The 19,529-nt window shown below is 37.2% G+C and overlaps 1 pseudogene; it reads left to right on the plus strand.

The window, feature by feature from the left end:
- Window positions 1-3,536: 3,536 nt before the first annotated feature.
- Window positions 3,537-19,529, plus strand: part of LOC149186074 (wall-associated receptor kinase-like 20 pseudogene) — a 57,665-nt pseudogene continuing 41,672 nt past the window's right edge.

A 19,529-nucleotide genomic window follows, 5' to 3' on the forward strand; every position in this document is an offset into this window, starting at 1 on the left:
TCAATGATGGTCCATAATGGTCAACCATGATAAACCATGGTCCAACGTCACATTGTGACAAATATTGTCTCAATATGAATATTAACCATGGTCAACCATCATCTACCATGGTCAACCATCACCAACCATAGTCAACAATGGTCAAGCATGGTCAATCATGCTTATTTTTTGGTTTATAATATTTATTTTAGGGTTTATATACCTTGGGTTTATAATATTAATCCCTTGGTTTAATATTATTCCCTTGGGTCTATAATGCCTTGAGCTTTTAGTATTAATCCCTTGGGTTTATTAGTAACTTGTGTTTATAATATCAATTCCTTGGGTTTATTAATCTAAGGGTTCATATTCCTAGGGTATATTATTGTTAATAGGGTTTATAATATTTATCCTACATTATATAAATCCCTTGGGTTTATAATCATGGTCAACCATGGTCTGTCATGGTCTAACGTCACATTATGACTAAGATTGTCTCAATACGAAAATAAACCATGTTCAACCATCGCTAACCATCGTTCACTATGGTCAATCATGGTTAACCATGGTGCAACATCACATTGTGACAAAGATTGTCTCAATATGAAAATCAATCATGGTCAATCGTGGTCAATATGAAAATCAACGATGGTCTATCATGGTCAACCATGCTTATTTTAGGGTTTATAATGTTTATCTTAGGGTTTATATACCTTGGGTTTATAATATTAATCCTTTGGGCTTATTGATCTAAGGGTTCATATTCCTAGGGTATAATATTATTCAAAGGGCTTATAATATTAATCTTAGGGTTATATATAATTCCATTGGGTTTATAATCATGGTCAACCATGGTCAATGATGGTCCAATGTCACATTTTGACAAAGATGATCTCAATATGAAAATAAACCATGTTTAACCTTCCTGAATCATGGTGCAACGTCACATTGTGACAAAGATTGTCTCAATATGAAAATCAATCATGGTCAACCATGGTCAAACATGGTCAATATGAAAATCAATGATGGTCAATCATGGTTAAGCATGGTCAACTATGGTTCAATGTCTCATTGTGACAAAGATTATCTCAATATGAAAATCAACTATGGTCAACCATCACCTACCATGGTCAACCATGTTCCAACGTTGCATTGTGACAAAGATTGTCTCATGGTCCAATGTCACATTATGACAACCATGGTCAACGATGATCCAATGTCACATTGTGACAAAGACTGTATCACCATGGTCAATCATGGTTTACGATGGTCAATCATGGTCAATCATGGTCCAACATTGCATTGTGACAAAGATTGTCTCACCATGGTCGAACGTCGCATTGTGATAAAGATTCTTTCACTATGAAAATCAATCTTTGTCAACCATGGTCAATGGTGTTCCAACGTCGCATTGTGACAAAGATTGACTCAATATGAAAATCAACCATGGTAAAGCATGGTCAAGCATGCTTGTTTTAGGGTTTATAATACTTATCTTAGGGTTCATATACCTTGGGTTTACAATATTAATCCATTGGGTTTTGTATGATGCCATTGGGTTTTTAGTATTAATCCCTTGGGTTTACGAGTGCCTTGGGTTTATAATATCAATCCCTTGGGTTTATTAATCTAAGGATTCATATTCCTAGGGTATAATAATAATGATAGAGTTTATAATATTAATCTTAAGGTTTAATATAAATCCTTTGGGTTTATAATATAAATTTGTTGGGTTTATAATAAATTCCTTGGGTTTATTAATCGCTTGGGATTATAATATTAATATTCGCTTACATTTATAATATTAATCTCTTTGGCTTTTAAAATTAATCGCTTGGGTTTATAATAATAATTCCTTGGGGTTATAATATTAATAATTTGTGTTTAATATTATTTCCTGGAATTTATAATGTCTCGAGTTTATAATATTAATAATCCCTTTGGTTAATAATATCAAGAATTTTTATATTATTGTTAATCTAAGGTTGTAATAATAATAATAATATCCATTTTTAAGGTCACAGCCAAGCCAGACACCAAATTGGTGTATGAGACCCCCTTGTTTGTGGGACAAGGGACTCACCTCCGCACAGTAATTTCATTGCTAAGTCTACGAAGGCATACATACTCTACCCCTCTGGTTTTGAACCTGTGATCTCTTACGAGGAAACACATGCTCTTAACCATTAGACCCACTCAAGCTATATTATTAACATGGTTTATAATATTATTCCTAGGGTTTTATATAAATCCCTTGGGTTTATAATATTAATCCCTTGGATTTTTAATATTAACCCCTTTGGTTTATTACTCCATTGGGTTTATAATTATTTTCATATTTATAATATAATGATAATAATATTTTATAATATAATTATTATTATCATATTATTATTATTATATTTATATATTTATTAATATCAATATTAAATCCATATCTATTAATGCTTATGGACTTATATCAACCACATTTACTAATGTGGTTGTGCAAGTTAAATATAAAAATCATATAATGTAAATAAACATTAATAAAATATAATATTTAAGTAAAACATATGAGAGACAAAATGAATATAAAAAACTATTTGTCTTTAGTAAGACTTTTGAAAGTTTTCCTAGTGGGTTTTTCCAATCTAATTTCTTTAAAATCCGGCAAAATTTTATTGAAATCACAAGTTTGATAGGTAACCCCTGCACAATTGAAATGCCTGGGAGTTTTTCGAATCCATACATACAATAAAGAAAACCCCTTTAAATAACACAAATCAAAATTTCACCTCACTTATTCTTCACACTCACACTAAAAATAACTCAAAAAAAATACACTTAAAAACACTGTTCATTAAAAAAAATTCACTGATCAGATTATCCCTCAAATTTATGGAAAAAAACTTGTCATTACAAATTTGTTCCAACCGACAGGATTAACCCTCAAATTTATGAAAAAAAACTGGTCATTACAAATTTGTTCCAACGGATAGGATTAACCCTCAAATTTATGATGGAAAAGCGGTGTTTAGAGAACACTGTGGCAGCGCGATAGTCGATATATAAGGGTGTATTAAAATAGCAACGGCGATTGTTGAAGGAAGATGCGGTAGCTTACAGCTGGATAGTAACAACGGGATGGCTCAGAAATGGTCGTCCCCAAACCCAGTGGATCCGGACGACCAAGTCCTGGGTGCAAAACTTTTCTGGATTGCCGAAAATATGGCCGTCTCTCCGCTGCATTTACTTGAATGTGTGTCCCTCTCTATTTTGCTCTGTGGCACACGTGTCTTTCCTTAGGAATGTGCAGGTCAACTACATGTACCCACCTCTATATTATTTTTCTTTCATTGATGGAGGAGAGTAACATTCGGCGATGGGATTAAATACAGTTTGAGGGAGGTTGACTTGTCATCAATAAATAAACATTGGCTAACGTGATCTGTATAGAGTAACCCTTCCTTCCCTCCCAAAAGAATTTCCTAGTTTTGCACCTTGTTTCGATTTGCTCGGCTCAGGCCATGTTGAAAATGGGTAGTATTGGGAGTAACGAAGGAAAGAATATTAAACAATGGGTATTTTTGGGGTATTTTTTGATAATCTGGATGAATCCCGCCATCATCCCGAGCGTTGAAGGGGCTATACCTCGCTGTCCCAACTGTGGCAACACTTCCGTTCCATACCCTTTTAGTACCCAAGATGGTTGCGGTATCCCTGATTACAGAATCTACTGTAATGCAGCAAACGACCTCGAACTCAAATCGGTCAATGGGAGTTCTTATAAAATCGTTAGTATCGATCCACCCACCATGAGACTGGTTATTCAACCTTCGCCTCTGATTAACAATTCTTGCCAGACTCAAGATATGAGTAACCAGGGACTGCAGTTGAATGAGAGCCTGCCTTTCAATATTACAAGTACCAACACGATTATGCTCTTGAATTGCGATCCTATAATACTGACATCGCCCTTGAACTGTAGCTCAACCAGTTCGTGTCATGCATATATTAATGAAACCGGAGCAGCGATGGCGTGCAGTCATGATAGTATCTGTTGCACATTTACAGCAGGTAGCTCTACGTCTTCTCACGGCATAAGGGTACACTCCACTGGATGCAGGGCTTACATGAGTGTCCTCAATTTCAACCCGGCCTTGCCTGCGAGGCAGTGGAACTATGGAGTAGAAATACAGTGGATTGCACCGTTAGAGCCTTCCTGTAAAACTCAGGCAGATTGTGATCAGAACTCTGCTTGCTCGCCTGATCCAATAGAATCCAGCAGATCCCGGTGTTTCTGCACTGGAGACTATATTTGGGATGCTGTACAAGGAAATTGTAGAAAAGGTAAGTGGATCAAACTGCAGCTATTGTTTTTCAAATAAATATAATCGTTTCTACGTTTCTACCCAATTTGGCTAATCCGGTAAAACATTTGCTCTTCAGGGGTTTGTATTGATCCAAGGGGTTGTGAAAAGCATAATCGAAAAGCTATGATTGGAGGTAAGTATTACAAATTCGAGATCTTCATATACAGTGTGAGAATATGAGTGTAATGTATCTTAATTTTAGAATTTAGTTTTGTAATTCCATTTACGAGTCCAAGGGGAATTGTTACACAATTCTGTGTGGGTTTGGAATTAGTTTTTCTATTGTCAATCTTTTCTCATAAAATTTGAACTTGAGCATTTATAATAGCCTTGCTTAGAAAAATACATTTTCTAAGAAAACTGGCATCGATCCAATCATTCTCCCATATTTAAGATTAATTGTTTGTTTGGCATAAATAAATTTTAACATGTCCACAAAGCATATAGACACACGCATAATGATCTTTTATGTAAATTTCTTTTTCTTGTTATAAACCATGTACTTTGAAAATGATAACGAGGTAATAACTATAATCTGTTTAGAAGGGTAAACGTCCTTTTATAATGAATAAAATGTATAAAATAATATTTGATGATATTAAGATTAGGTTTTTTTAGTATGTGTGTACATATGTGAAACAAAGGATACAATTATATTGGTACAACGAGTCAACAAAATAATATCACAACACAAATGTAATAATTCAATATTTAAGTATTAATAATGTGTTTTGGGATTAAAATAGGGATTATATAGGGCTTAACACATATCTCCCTTTCAAACAAGTGTTGACTATCCATTCTTTTTGCATAAACAATTCATCTTGCCATGTTGCCTCTTCCACTAGTAAGTTCTTCCATTTGATGAGGTACCCATTATTTCTCAATTTCTCAATTTCTTCATCCTTGTTTCCATGATTGTTTCTATCTCTAATATGATTTTCCTTTCTTTATTAATCTTTACTAAAATAGTTTGGACAAGGATCTTGTCACAAATTACCTTCTTTAAGCGAGAAACATGGAAGAATACATGTACATGTGTAGATGGGAGTAATTCCAATTTGTATGCCATACTTCCAATCCTCTGCAACACCTTATAAGACCATAATACCTTGCTTCTAATTTATTGTCATTCTTTTGTTGCTTGAGGGGCATTCATTTATATGGTTGTAGTCTTACAAATACCCAATCCTGACTTCATATTCCCTTTCTCAATGATGTTGACTTGCTTGTTGTTTCATCCTATTTTTTTGCTATAACCAAGTTTTTGTGCTATTTTGTTTCATCCTTCAGTATTTTGAGAACCTATTGTTGGTGCCCTTTGTGGTCCTCTACTACTTGAGCCTTTACAATCCCATTCTAGGGTCATGTGATGAATGGATGAAGATATCCATAAAGTGCCATAAATGGTATTTTTAATGAAGTATCAAAGTATGTGTTGTACCCTCACTCTACCAAGGTGTTGTAGCAAGGATAACGACCCCCCTTATTTCCTCTAAGAACCACTACTACCTGGAGGAAAATGAAGGCCCCTTCTTCTAAAGACACTCATCATACAATTTTTGAACTTGATTGACCTATGCTCAACCGAAATCACGTATTAATTAGCCCTTTTCCCCTCTTCAAATTGATTTTAAGCATGATTTTGAGAAATTACTTAGTCGAGCAATATAGTGTTGGGAAATTAGCTATCCTAGCGATACATTCCTTCAACAGTTGATTTTTCCCTACGAAATGATATCTAATGAAAATATTTTAACTTAGTCTTGGATTTGCAAATTTTCTTTTTCAAGCCTTTTATCACCTAGATGATTACCTAGGAAATGATACAAAATTGTGATCCTCAACATCCTAGCAATACAACACACAAGATATGAGAAAATTTAGCGTTTTCTCCTTTAAACTTGCTTTTTCAAGCCTTTTATCATCCTATTAGTGCATTTTCCAATGATAGAGTGTCCCAATGATAGCTTAGCCACTGATGAAACTCTACAAAACATTTGAGTATGTCTCAGTAACCACTAGAAACTGTTTGTTCCAACACCTTATTAGTACATTAAGGGTTATGCCAATGATATAGTGCTCCAATATTTGTTAGTCTAGAAACACACCCTTAAAATTTGACCGTAAATTCACTCTATAACACCTTTATCCCAGTGTATTACTACTAATGATGAGAAAGCCAATTATATACCATTCCAGTGAGAATTATCTCGATGACATATAACCACATTGATGCTTAGTCTAGCGATACAACTAGACTATTTTCCTTTTCATTCTTTTGTTTCTTGAGGGGCATTCATTTATATGGTTGTAGTCTTACAAATACCCAATCCTCACTTCATATTCCCTTTATCTATGATGTTGACCTACTTATTGTTTCATCCTATTTTGTGTTATAACCATGATTTTGTGCTATTTTGTTTCATCCTTTTGCATTTTGAGAACCTATTGTTGGTGCCCTTTGTGGTCCTCTACTACTTGAGCCTTTACAATCCCATTGAAGAACCATGTGATGAATGGATGATGATATCTATAAAGTTCCATAAATGGCATTTTGAATGAAGTATCAAAGTACATGTTGTGCCCTCACTCTACCAAGGTGTTGTAGTAGTGATAACGACCCCCCCCCATTTTCTCTTAGCACCATACTACCTAAAGGAAAATGAAGGGCCCCTTCTTCTAAAGACACTCATCATGCAATTTTTGAACTTGATTGACTTATGCTCAACTGAAATTACATTTTAATTTGCCCTTGTACCTCTTGAAATGGATTTTAAGGATGATTTTGAGAGATTACTTAGTTGAGCAATATAGTGTTGGGAAATTGGTTATCCTAGTGATACATTTTTCCAATAGTTGATTTTTCTCTATGAAATGATACTTAATTAAAATATTTTAACTCAACCTTGGACTTTCAAATTTCCTTTTTCAAGCCTTTTATCACCTTGATGATGACTTAGGAAATGGTAAAAAATTGTGATCATCAACATCCTAGCAATACAACAGACAAGAGATGAGAAAATTTAGCCTTTTCTCCCTAAAACTTGCTTTTTCAAGCCTTGTATCACCCCATTAGTGTCTTTTCCAACGATAAAGCATCCCACTGATAGCTTAGCCCCTGATGCAACTCTGCAAAGTATTTGAATATCTCTTAGTAATCACTGGAAACAACTTATTACAACACCATATCAGTACATTAAGGGTCATGTCAATGTTATAATGCTCCAATATTGGTTAGTCCAACAACACATCCTTAAAATTTGACTTTAAACTCACTTGATAACATCTTTATCCCAGTGTATCACTACTATTTGTGAGCAAGGAAATTCTATGTCATTCCATTAAGCATTATCTCAGTGACATATCACCACATTGATTCTTGGTCTAGCGATCAACTAGACTATTTGCCTTTTCTTCCATAGCATACTAAGCCTTATCTTTATCTATTGTACCATTGGCTTAGTATTTAGTGGAATTGAAGTGTAAAAGGAATTTATAAAGGCTTGCATTAATACATCCAACCTCAAGTAAACTCTTGAAAAAGACACCATATCACCCTCTTTCCTCACATTCCTTAGTGTTATCTTCCCATTATGAGATTGAGAGTAAGATTGGAGAGAGAAATTCATTAGTCTTGAGCAATGTTATGTGCTAGTTAGCTCAGTTCAAGTATGGTCAAATATATCTGACTTAGCTGTTGATTCTGTTAAGTTTGTTCATTGTTTGAATAAAATCACCCATATTAATCATTGCCCTACCTTTCCTTCTCTCTCTCTTTTTCTATGTTGATTATATATCTCCTTTTCACATCAAACAGATGATGAAAGACACTTTACCAAGCCCAAAGGTTGTATTGTCATGTTTCCCATCAAACCCTAGCTTTGCTTACTCCCCATGCATTAAAAAAAAACATAATAAATACCTCAATTCAACCCCCGAAAACACCCTTAGTGAGTTTATAGTAGATGGATGCCTCCATCTAGCTAATATCATTCATTACTAGTTCGATTTAGTCCCAAAATCATTCCTTAGTAGATTTTTTTCTCTTAATAATAATTTTATATTAGAGTGAAACCCTTGGATTTATCCTTCTTCATGACTAGTAATACTAAGGTCTTCCTCTCTTCACTTTATAGGCTCAACCTCACCAAGTCACCGAAGTTTCATCTTTCTAGCACACTCTCTATGACCCCTTACCTAGCTTCATTATTAAAACATTGCCCCAATCTCACTCACCATCACACTAGCCATTTCCCTCTAGGACATGATCACATGTATTTCTCTCCCAGAAACTACAACCTCATCCTTTCTTGAATAAATAAGCATCTATATGGCATGAATGGATCCAACATGGTTAATATTGTGATATCATGAAATACAATGTCGAGGCCACACTTTACTAGCACTTTTTTCCTTCAACACTATGACCCAAAGTCCGTAACTTAACTTCAATGTAGAAGAATAAACCAATACACATGCAAAACTAGCCTTAAGCCCAGAGCTTTGAGTTCCTTGTGTTTAATATTGTGAGAGTATTTATATAATCAGTATTTTTGTTTTAGTGGATTGTGAAGGTAAAATATATGTGTCAAAAAGAAGGGTCTACAAAGCCCACATGGTTGAGACGTCAACTAAAGAGTCACTTGTTAACTTTCTTGGTGTTGATTTTAGGTATATTCCATGCTTCATTGAGAAATATACCACATACACATGGCCAAAGGTGTACCAACTATTTTAGGAAACCTCTCTCTAGATGACCGAGAGTCAGAGATCTATAAGTTTGTTAAGAGGTCCTTGCTGAAAAAGTGGCTTCTCATACCCCTCTTCATGTGAAAAGGAAATTGAATAATTAGTAAAACATGTTGATATCATTCACAAATTGTTTTGGATTATCCACTAGAAAATTCATCTCAATAGATCTACTAAAATATAATAGAAAATATGAAATCTACACTATGAAGGTTTATTTATCCTTAGATTTTTCGATCTATTAATTACTGTTTTTTATACATACAAATTATAATTATGTATAAAATAGAGAAAAAAGAAATACAAAACTCACAAACCACAACTGACATAGTATATATCTTTGGAAACCCTTTCAAGAGAAAACTCAGCTAGAAGGTGAGTTTGCTTTGCTCTCTTTCTCTATATAGAAAATGGATGCAAGTACAAAGAAGTATGGTGTGTAGCCTGTGAGCTACTACAATGCCAAAATACTCTTTGTGTGCTCTCTCCCTATCCCTGTCGGCTACTTTCTTGTCTATGGAACAAAATACACTTGAAAAGAATGGAACCCCTTTTTATCCTAGTGGGACGGTTATAACATAGCCTGATAGCCTACTAGTGGTTAATTTTGACTCCTTAAACTCCTAAATTGAGTTACATATTTACTCTTTTAGAGTCTTCTTCATCATGATCACGTGTCTAGCCCCTTTTCTATGAGAAACGGGTCTCACATGGCATCCTCTAGAATTATGGTGGTCAAAACATGAAGGTCAAATTTCGAGTGACATAACTCTTGCATAAAGACTCCAATTGATTAAATTTTTATGTCATTGGAAAGGTATCTATGTGTCAAACAAGAAAAAAAGTGTGTCACTAAAGCAACAAATTTTTACCCCCAAAATATTCCATTTGATGCCTTAAACTACTCCTAGAAGGTTTCATACCACAATTTACCAAACTGGGTCTCGTGACTGAAAATGGTCCTATAAGATGATTCCTCCACTTTTTCCACTCTAAAAGCGTTAATGTGGATGAAAAAAAATATAACGACATAATCTGTATCACACCTCCCCATTTTGGGAGGCTCTTTTTTCCTAGAAGTTTCTACTGAATGAGGTGAGGAATTTTTTCCTCCACCCTCTCTTCAATGTACCATTTAGCTTTTCTTGGAAGTTGTCCTTTAAAGCCAATCTACCAAATTTCATGCTACTCATATCTTGTATTTCTAGAAGGTACAATACATCGTTTAGAAGAAAGTCAGGACATCTAAGAAGATTAAGCCTAATGCTACGAGTCTGAATGGTTTGAGACTTGGCTTGTTTGCAATGTACAATAATCCATATGCATTGTCAATGGGGTCTTTAAAGTAGTCTTTTCAGAAGTCATATAGTAGTTGCACCTGTATCAAGCATCCATGCATATTTTTAGGAGGAAAATGAGGTATGGAATATAAATTTATTTATTCCAATATTGTAATGGGAATTAATGTAATGAACATATTCAAGTGCTTTATCTTTTAATAGATCTGGTTTTTACCTTTGTCTTCTTTGCATTCTTGCTTGATTCTTTCCCAAGATATCCTTCATGTGTATGCATTATTTCCATCTTTATCATAATGAAGACATTGGATATTGGACCTTCCTCCTTGATGGATTTTATCCACCCTTCCCCTAAGATTCATCCTCCCATGTCCTCTCCTTTTCCTCTTCTTTTAGGAGAATCTCATGACCAATTCTTATCTTTTTCTGCAAGTCACACTGCTTCTTCAGGGGACTGATAAGCTATCTTCATATTCCCAAAATATTTCTCCAATCCTACAAATTCTACACAAGAATGTCAAAACTAATGTCCTTGATTTGGGCACTAGATTGTCAGGATTCAAGATAGTGAGAGTATGTGGGATAAAGGGCCTTGAAAAAGGATGTAAGATGAATGTCCCTTTTAACTCCAATGGATTCTACATCATGCACGATGGCTCTAATCTCTAAGACTAAGGCTAAGGGGTAATCGTCCTTCAACACTTGATTGAAGAGCTTAATCATCAAATGAGCTACTTTCAGTTATGAGTGTGAGTCATAGCTCTTTCAACTTCTTTAATGCATCATAATCATTTGTAATTGGAATAATATGACAAATCACCTCTTCATTTATAGAGGTAGAAATTAAGGCATAGGCCTTGTTGTCCCTTTTCTCCCAAATGACCAAATACTTCTCTAATGTGGGCTTGATAAGTGCATTGTCGCCTTCTCCTTCACAAATTCCTTTCCATAAGTCATTGTAGATGAGGGTGTGTCCTACCTTTTTGGACCATTCTTAGTAGTTTTCCTTGCTAGATAGCACTAGGATGACAATGGAGATGAGGTAATGATTCTTAATCGATAGTGGCACATCATGATACCTCTACCTTCCTTGAGATCTCTGAGTGCAATCGAAATTTTCGACTTCTGTGGATGTGTAAACCTTAAAGAAAACACTTATTAAAAAAAAAACTAACAAAAAATGGTAGCCTTCAATTCAAAAGCTAGTCCATAAATATATCAAAGAATTATTACGATGCATGGACTGTCATGATATCTACCACCACATATCTATCTCCATGACCAAAAATAGATTAAAAAAAGAGTTCAAAGGAATGACCTGACATCTGGTAGAACTCATTGCAAGAGATGAAGAGAAATGGTGTTGCTCAAGGAATTAGTGATTATGTTCTTGATGGCTACATTGTTCATACGGACAGTGCCACTCTATGGGTTGATTTCTTTGATTTAAGTGCACAACCATCACATATAAAAATCAAGATTCATGGAGCATTCCTCTCTTCTTCACATCAAGATGGTGTACTAGTACTTTGAATATTTTTACTGTTGGAATAATTTATTTCCCCTTCTTGCTTAATCTAACTGAGATCAATTTGTCACCATGCTTATTGATGGTAATGACAAATTGATTGGGCTTAATCTAGTAAATATAAGTTGATGGGATTGAACCTATATGGTATAACCCTATTTTCCACTCCATTATAGTAAGAGAGACCCAAGATCAAGTTACCTCAGTTTCTGGCTATAATGCATCCCATTTCAACTTTTCTTTTACTTAAGTGAGATTTATCTAATGATAAAAGGGTGGAATTACATGATTGAGTTATCTCTTATAATTCATTTTCCACAATATTATAATTATGAGATAATACTTATTTCATAATTGAGATAATTGAGAAAAAACTCATAATTGTAATAAAGGTTTCTAGATTTTTCCATTTCCATGGAGATCAACTTGACCCACTTGTGTATGAGTAGGATAGGGGTCCATTACTATAGAAGTTTCCTAAGTTATCAAGTCCCTAGGTGTCTAGATACATTCTCACAAGGGATAGAATGAACCTATATAATCTCACCAAGAGGAAAGGGTGGTATATCTAGTATCCACACTATAGCACGAGAGTTATGTTGTATTGGGAGAAGAAACCATGCTACAAGCTTGAGGAGAAGATATTATATTTTGAAGGTACAATTGTACCTTTTATTCATGATTAATGAAATTACATGTTCCTTCTTATAAATCTATGCTTATGGTTGATTATACATGTTAGTGTTTATTTGAGCTAACAATATTCTACAGAAGGTTATTTTTTGTCTTTATTCGGTTATGCATGTAGCCCCTACACTAAGGGTTTGAGCTCACACCAGTAGAAAACAAAGAGGCTACATGCATCGCCAAACAAAGACCACAAATAGCCTTCTACAGAAGACCATTAGTTCAAATAAACACTAACATGTATAATCAACCTTAAGCATAGATTTACAGGAAGGAACATGTAATTCCATTAATCATGAATAAAATAGTACAGTTTTACCTTCAAGAAATAAGATCCTCTCCTCAAGCTTGTAGCATGGTCTGCTCTCCCAATATAGCAAAGCTATCATGCTATAGTGTGGATACCAGATCTAACCCCCTTTCTTCTTGGTGAGATTATATAGATTCATTCTATCCTTTGGGAGAATGTATATAGAAACCTAGGGGCTTGAGGAGTTAGGAAACTTATACAATAATGGACCCCTAGACAACTCATACACAAGTGGGTCAATTTGACCTCCTTGGGAATGGAAAACTCTAGAAACCTTTTTCACAATTATGAAATAATTATTATCTCATAATTATAATATTTTGGAAAATTAATTATGATGAATAACTCAATCATGTAATTCCACACTTTTATCATGGGATAAATCTCACATAAGTAAAAGAAAAGGTGAAATGGGATGCATTCTATCCAGAAATTGAGGTAAGTTGATCTTGGGTTTCTCTTACTAGAATTGACTAGAAAATAGGGTTATAACACTATAGAGTTGTGCCTCAATGAGATTGAATACATGTACACTCAAACTAGGGTTTTTAGATAAGTGCAAACGTAGGGAGGGCCACCTCAGGTAAGGGTTGCAGGTAAATCTACAAAAAAATGGAGACTGCGTGATAGAAAAGGAAATGGTTGATCAAGGTAGAACCACGATTTTTTTTTCCTTTGGATACCACTCGTATTCAAGGTCAAGGTTGGCTTTGGTGAGTCTTTATCACCATAAGTTATTCAAGCATGCTTATTCTAGCATGGTCAAGATAGGTATACATTACAATAGAGAAATAGAGAAGCATCAGACTAAGGCATATGTTACAGTAGAGAAGCATCAGGCTGAGGTATACATTGTGGAAGAGAAGAAGAGAGGCATCAGGTTGAGGTATAAATTATAGAAGAGAAACAAAGTAGTTTCAAGTTAAGCAATGAGTAGATGGAAGAGGTGTTATAATGGGACATACCACTAGGTTTTAATAGCATGCCAGGACAAGATGATAACTCCCGAATCGAATTTTCCATTCATGTAAACAACATTATATAACATGACGATGTGTTGGCTTAGGGGGTCCTAACCCAGGTTAAGAGTTAGTTGCTCCAACCAATAAATCCCTACACTATTGGCCCTTTCGGCAACAACCCATGTAGCATAGCCTGCAGTTTCACCCGAAGGAGTATGGGGGGGATACAAGAACCAAGTTTCTGCATCCAGAGACGAGTGTGATATCTTTTAATGCCTCAGATCTACCTTCATGCATATCGACAAGCCCTTAGGGTCGATACTGCAACCCTATTGAGACAACCTCCAAACCTTCGCGAAGGTCTACAATTAGCTTTTCCGAACCTTTATCAGTTTATTTATCCACTTATGTGCATAAGAGAACAATTCTAGATTAGTGTTCGCACAGATCTACTTAGGTTAATTAGAAAACATAACAGAATTCATCATAGTCCTTGCAAAAGTACTTAACATGCATTGCGTACATCTATTAAGGCTTATTCAAGTGAATCGCACATCATTAGATCAATATTTCATAAACACGTTATTTATCCACATCATATATCGTAAGCAAAAGGTAAATAAGAATAAGAAAATATACACACTATTTCTTTGGTAACCTTCTTTATTTATATTCAATATGGTATTATAGACTCAAAACTACCCTGCGCACTCAACTGCAGGGATCCACGCACTCAACAACGAAATCTACCTAGGCCTCTGTGTTCTCAGCTACAGAGCCTTTCTCTCCTATCTGACCCACTTCTCTACACTAAGACTTCTCTTCTTCTGACCCATAAGATTATGCCTTAGAATCTCTAAGACACACCTACTTATACCATTTCACATACAATCCCATGGTCCGCGGACCATTGGTGGGTCTCAAAGATGACTCAAACTTTACATAAACAAGGGGCTAGAATCCATTTGAATCCTAACCATCTACGCACTCTGCATCCACAAATCACGGAGACTCTACATCATTTACAAAAATCATATCAAAACTTGGGTTATTTTAACCCCAAAACTGACCCAGGGGACCCCATCCCAACAGGCCCCCAACAAAAATATCACGACTTGCCCTTGAGTCACTCGGCTGGCACCGTAATATTGCTGCAAAGATCTCCCAGCTACACTTGAACTACAACAACTTCGACAACACTCTGAGTGGCTGCCTCCTTGACCTCCTCAAATAGCTTCTCTGTAGCTGGTCCTTTTGCGGCTAGCTTCATTGTCTGTTGCATCTACTGCAAGCCCGTTAGCTTCTCCTGAATGTTGGTCATAACCTGGTAAGAATATTCTAGCCAAGGTTCCAAATTGGCCTTAAGCCAGGCCTCCTTCTTCTGCGTCGCCTCTACCTACGCGAGGAGCTGCTTCCCCTCCCGCAACTTGGCTAGGTATTGTGCTGGTGCAATGGCGCGCGTCGTTTTCCTGATTTCGTCATACTGCTTCTGCAACTCCCTGACCTCTGTATTCAGTGTCTGTAGGTTGAGGTATTCCTACAGAGTTGTAACCAACTCCATTTCCTACTCAAATAATGTCAAACAGTCAGCGATTGCGGCATCCAAGGTGGCCATCCCTTCTCTTATGGTGGCTCTGCATTGCTCCCTGACCTCAGGTGGAGTTGTGGGCTACAATTTTAACTGCAGCTCAGTTATTTTCATATTGAGTTCGAATTGAACTCGTCCAACCTCTGCCTTTGCCTCACGCACACAGACAACTAACTTCCTGATCTTTACTTCTGGTTGTGCGGCCTCGGGAATATGAAGCTCAGGAACTGTTCTGCATGTCTCTGCAACTATGAACTCCAGTTGGAAACTCTATGCCTGCAGTGTCTCCTTTTCTTTCAAGAGCTGTGTCTTCTCAGTGAACATATGCTCATTGTTCACCCTATATTCGCTGATAATATTAAGAGTGCGCTGCTTCAGAGCTCCCAATTCCTTTGTCACCCCTGCATGCAAAGCGTGAAGAATCTCATTGTGGAGCACTATGATGTTCAACCCAATGTTCTTAAGTGTGCTTAAGATGATGAGATCATTGGCTAACTCCACGTGTATGGATCCTTCTATTAATGCAATAGTTAGAAGATGTAGGGTGCTTACCAATTTCACTGCTTGACTCATCCCCGGGGCCAGGCTTACCTTTGTTGTGCTCACTTGACCAGCACCCACCAGTATCCTGTTGTTTTGGATCTGCAGCTTGTGTAGATTCTTTTGGACATTCCCCAGCATCTGCATATACTATTTCTCGAACTGCTGCAACACTTTAGTCGTAGTGTCCCGTATTTTATCTTCGATCTCATCGAGATCACCCTATGTCAATACCATGGGATCACCCTGTGAATTGCCTAATTTTTTTCTTTTTCTGGGGACCTTCTCGCTTCTCCTGTCTGCACTTCTTCAGATGAAACAGGGTGCTCTGCCCCTCATCTCCTTCGTCACCTTTTTCAGATTGTTCTTCCTCCTTGGTCTTTGGCAAAGGGGATTTGCCACTTCTTTCTAGTTCACGCTGCTCCTGTTCAGCCTGCTCCAGCAGTGCGCTCTTTCTCCATCCGAGCCTTCTTTGTGGCTTCTTTCTTCCTTTGCATGTCCAGGCTTTGAACAACCTACTTGACTGCTTCCTTTCTTTTCTATGTTGCCAAACTTCGTGCGCCCTTACTGGTTCCCGCATCTAAGTCTGAGGGGGCATGCCACTCTTCTAGCCATCACGCGATCACCTCCTACACATCTATCTCCATTACCAAATATGAAAAGTCATGCCATTTCTATTGTGGATCCTTTTGTGCCTGAATGTATACTTGGTGGTGTTATCGCCCCAAGAAACTCTCCTACGTTGTATATCAAAGATGCTTGGGAACATTACAAACTCAACAAAAAGTTGGATAAAATGGTGGATGAATGAAAGAAATGTTGTATATTCAAGCCAGATAACCACTTCTACTGTGCTTGACCCCAGACATGGGTGAACACCCCAAACTACAAGGCTTTAGACCACCAATTACTCACAGTTTAAAGAAAATATGATGATGGAGAAGACTGACCACACCAGCAGATGCACAGGACCCTGTGATGGCCGGCTGCAACCAGTTAAAAGGTCTGTAAATCTGTTTTCTAATGCACAGACAAGATGACAACTCTTTGGCATTAAAACAAAAGAAACTTGCAAACAAATTCAATGATGCATGCTAAATCCTAACACAGAGGTGGGATGATAGCCCCTCTAATGCTAAACATTAATAGCACATGAATAAATGCAAAACAAGCACAACCTGGAATAAGAAGAAGAAGTGGACAGTGAGAAATTAACAGCAAAAGAAGCTTGCATTAGCTGAAAATGAAGACCAGACGCTGCAGATATCACAGTAGTTACAATCTCCAGAATTTGAACGTTACAGCAAAATAACGCTCATCCAACACTCATCACCTTATTACATTGTGTTTCTAGGTATATATAGAATCTGTTTACAAAATTGCTCTGCTACTAAGCGTGGAGGGTCATAATGGACCACTAACCACATTTACAATCTGAAATGGGCCTTCTGCTACAATTATGAGAGCTTTTATGAACAAAATCGGCCTTTTTAGATAGTCTGATGTTCTTCTTTGGCAACTAAAGTGAATTATGGATTAAATTTCATGCCTGATAAATGCTCTTCACTGCTTGAGGTCGTCTTGATTGTCCTTCGGCCATGTTTCTCCTTAAATGTAGTCGCTGAGATATTACTATGCAGGTACAGGGTAGCTGAAACAATGGCCACCTTCTTCTTTTGAAAACACAGAATAGGTTTCGGGTGAGAATAGGATGGTGGAAGCAGACTTGAATCGGAGGAATGAATCTCAGCCATTGGATTATACAAACCAATGATGGAAATCACGAGATGGGGGCTATCGGAAGCAGAGAGGAATAGATGAATGCTAATCATCGGATCGGAGAGATTGACGGCAGAGATTGAATTATGAAAGCCATCAGGAAGAAATGCGAATAGAGGATCGAGGACTATCGGATCATGATCGGGGAGATCCGACGGCTGACGAGCGGTGAAGTTGAACACGAGTTATTGGGCGGGGGGCTGGGTATGGAGGCGGAAAGCAGTTTCCCCACACCACTTATGTGCAAGGGTGGTAAACGTACAAGAAGGGTGCGATACGAGTCAGCGAGTTGACAGGCGCGAAACCGCTTTCCCTGGGAGTTATCGCATGCGCAGGTTTGCGGAGCGAGAGGAAGCGTCTATCATTGGATCATCGAGCAGGCGCGATCGGACAATCGAGGTAACAAACATGTGCTTCGGGGTTGATGTGACAGGCGAGGGGTGGGTTATAATTTTATATATGCGTGGTTATAAGTGCTAAGACTTGAGCGCCCAGGGAATAAACAGATAGAGGTTTATGCGGGGTTAAAAAGATTTTCGGGCTGTTAATAAAGGGTAACGGGGTAAATAAAGGGTTGGCAGGGTTTAGTTAGTGTTAAAACACAAAATATGCCCAGGAATTGGTGTAAAAAGGGTTAGACGGGGTTTTGAGACAAACACAGGGAGTAAGGGGTTTTAAAGGAGAATGAGGAAATGGAGGTGTGGGAGTTATAAGGGGAAAAGGAAAAATGGAGGAATAAGGAAGAAAAGACCGCTGCCAGCACCTGAATTTGCCCTTTAAGCAGTGAAGTTAATAACAAAGCTAACATTGGCTCCTTCTGGGGATGAGATCCTCCCTGTGAGGTCTCAAGAACCTGCAGACCAATGCCTTCATACAAAACTCAGCTTTGAAAACATTTCCTAGTATCCATTGGGCATGGATTCAAACTAAGCATATACTAAAAATTGAACAAGAAACTACTTACAATCATTAAAACCTGAAAAACTTAAACTTCAAAAATTGCCCATTTGTTGGGCCACCAAAATTGCTGCCTGTCATCTGGTTCATCATAGATCAGCAAGACAGGATTTATTTGATCCTCCACCTCAAACAGTTTAGGAGATTTGAGCTTGACAGGCAGATATGGATCAAATTTCATTTTCGTTCTGTGTATTTTCCTCCTTGGATGTTCTTTACAGGAGCCTTTGTAAACCTGCTGCATAGTCATGTTTGTTGTGTACCTATCTGTGTCTTTTGCAGTCTTCGCAACTAATATGAATGATAAACCATCAACTTCTTGTGCAAGGGATACAAAGACATTTTCAACTACTGAATCTTTGTTAGAACAGTCCTCATCCAAGGAGGGATTCCAACGCTGTGCATCCTCTTCTTTTGTCACCTTTCAAGCTGCCATTTCAATCTATGTGGAGGCCTCCTAGGCAGGGATCAAAAAGTTAAGACTGAGATGATCAGTTTTAGTCTTGAGCATTGGATTTTGTTCTGCCTCAGTGTTCAAGGGGCAACTTTGAGGCAATTTTACTTGAGCAGATAGGGAAACAAAAGATGATGGGGAGCTTTCTTCTCCCTCTTTGATCACTGGGTTGGGGACAAAAGCAGGCTGGAAAATTGGCAGATCTGCATAGCCATGTGAAGATGTGCTGGCTTTAGGCTCGAATTATTGGAGGAAGGCATCTGTTGCTGGCTGCCACTGCTGGTTAACTTGTTGTTTTGCAGCTACAACAAATTGCTGAGCAGTGCCTGCGGATATTGCT

Source organism: Pinus tabuliformis, chromosome 3_1 (genome assembly GCF_031772625.1).
Source record: "Pinus tabuliformis cultivar Carrire ecotype Pingquan chromosome 3_1, CPIR1, whole genome shotgun sequence".
In the NCBI taxonomy this organism is placed as follows: Eukaryota; Viridiplantae; Streptophyta; class Pinopsida; order Pinales; family Pinaceae; genus Pinus; species Pinus tabuliformis.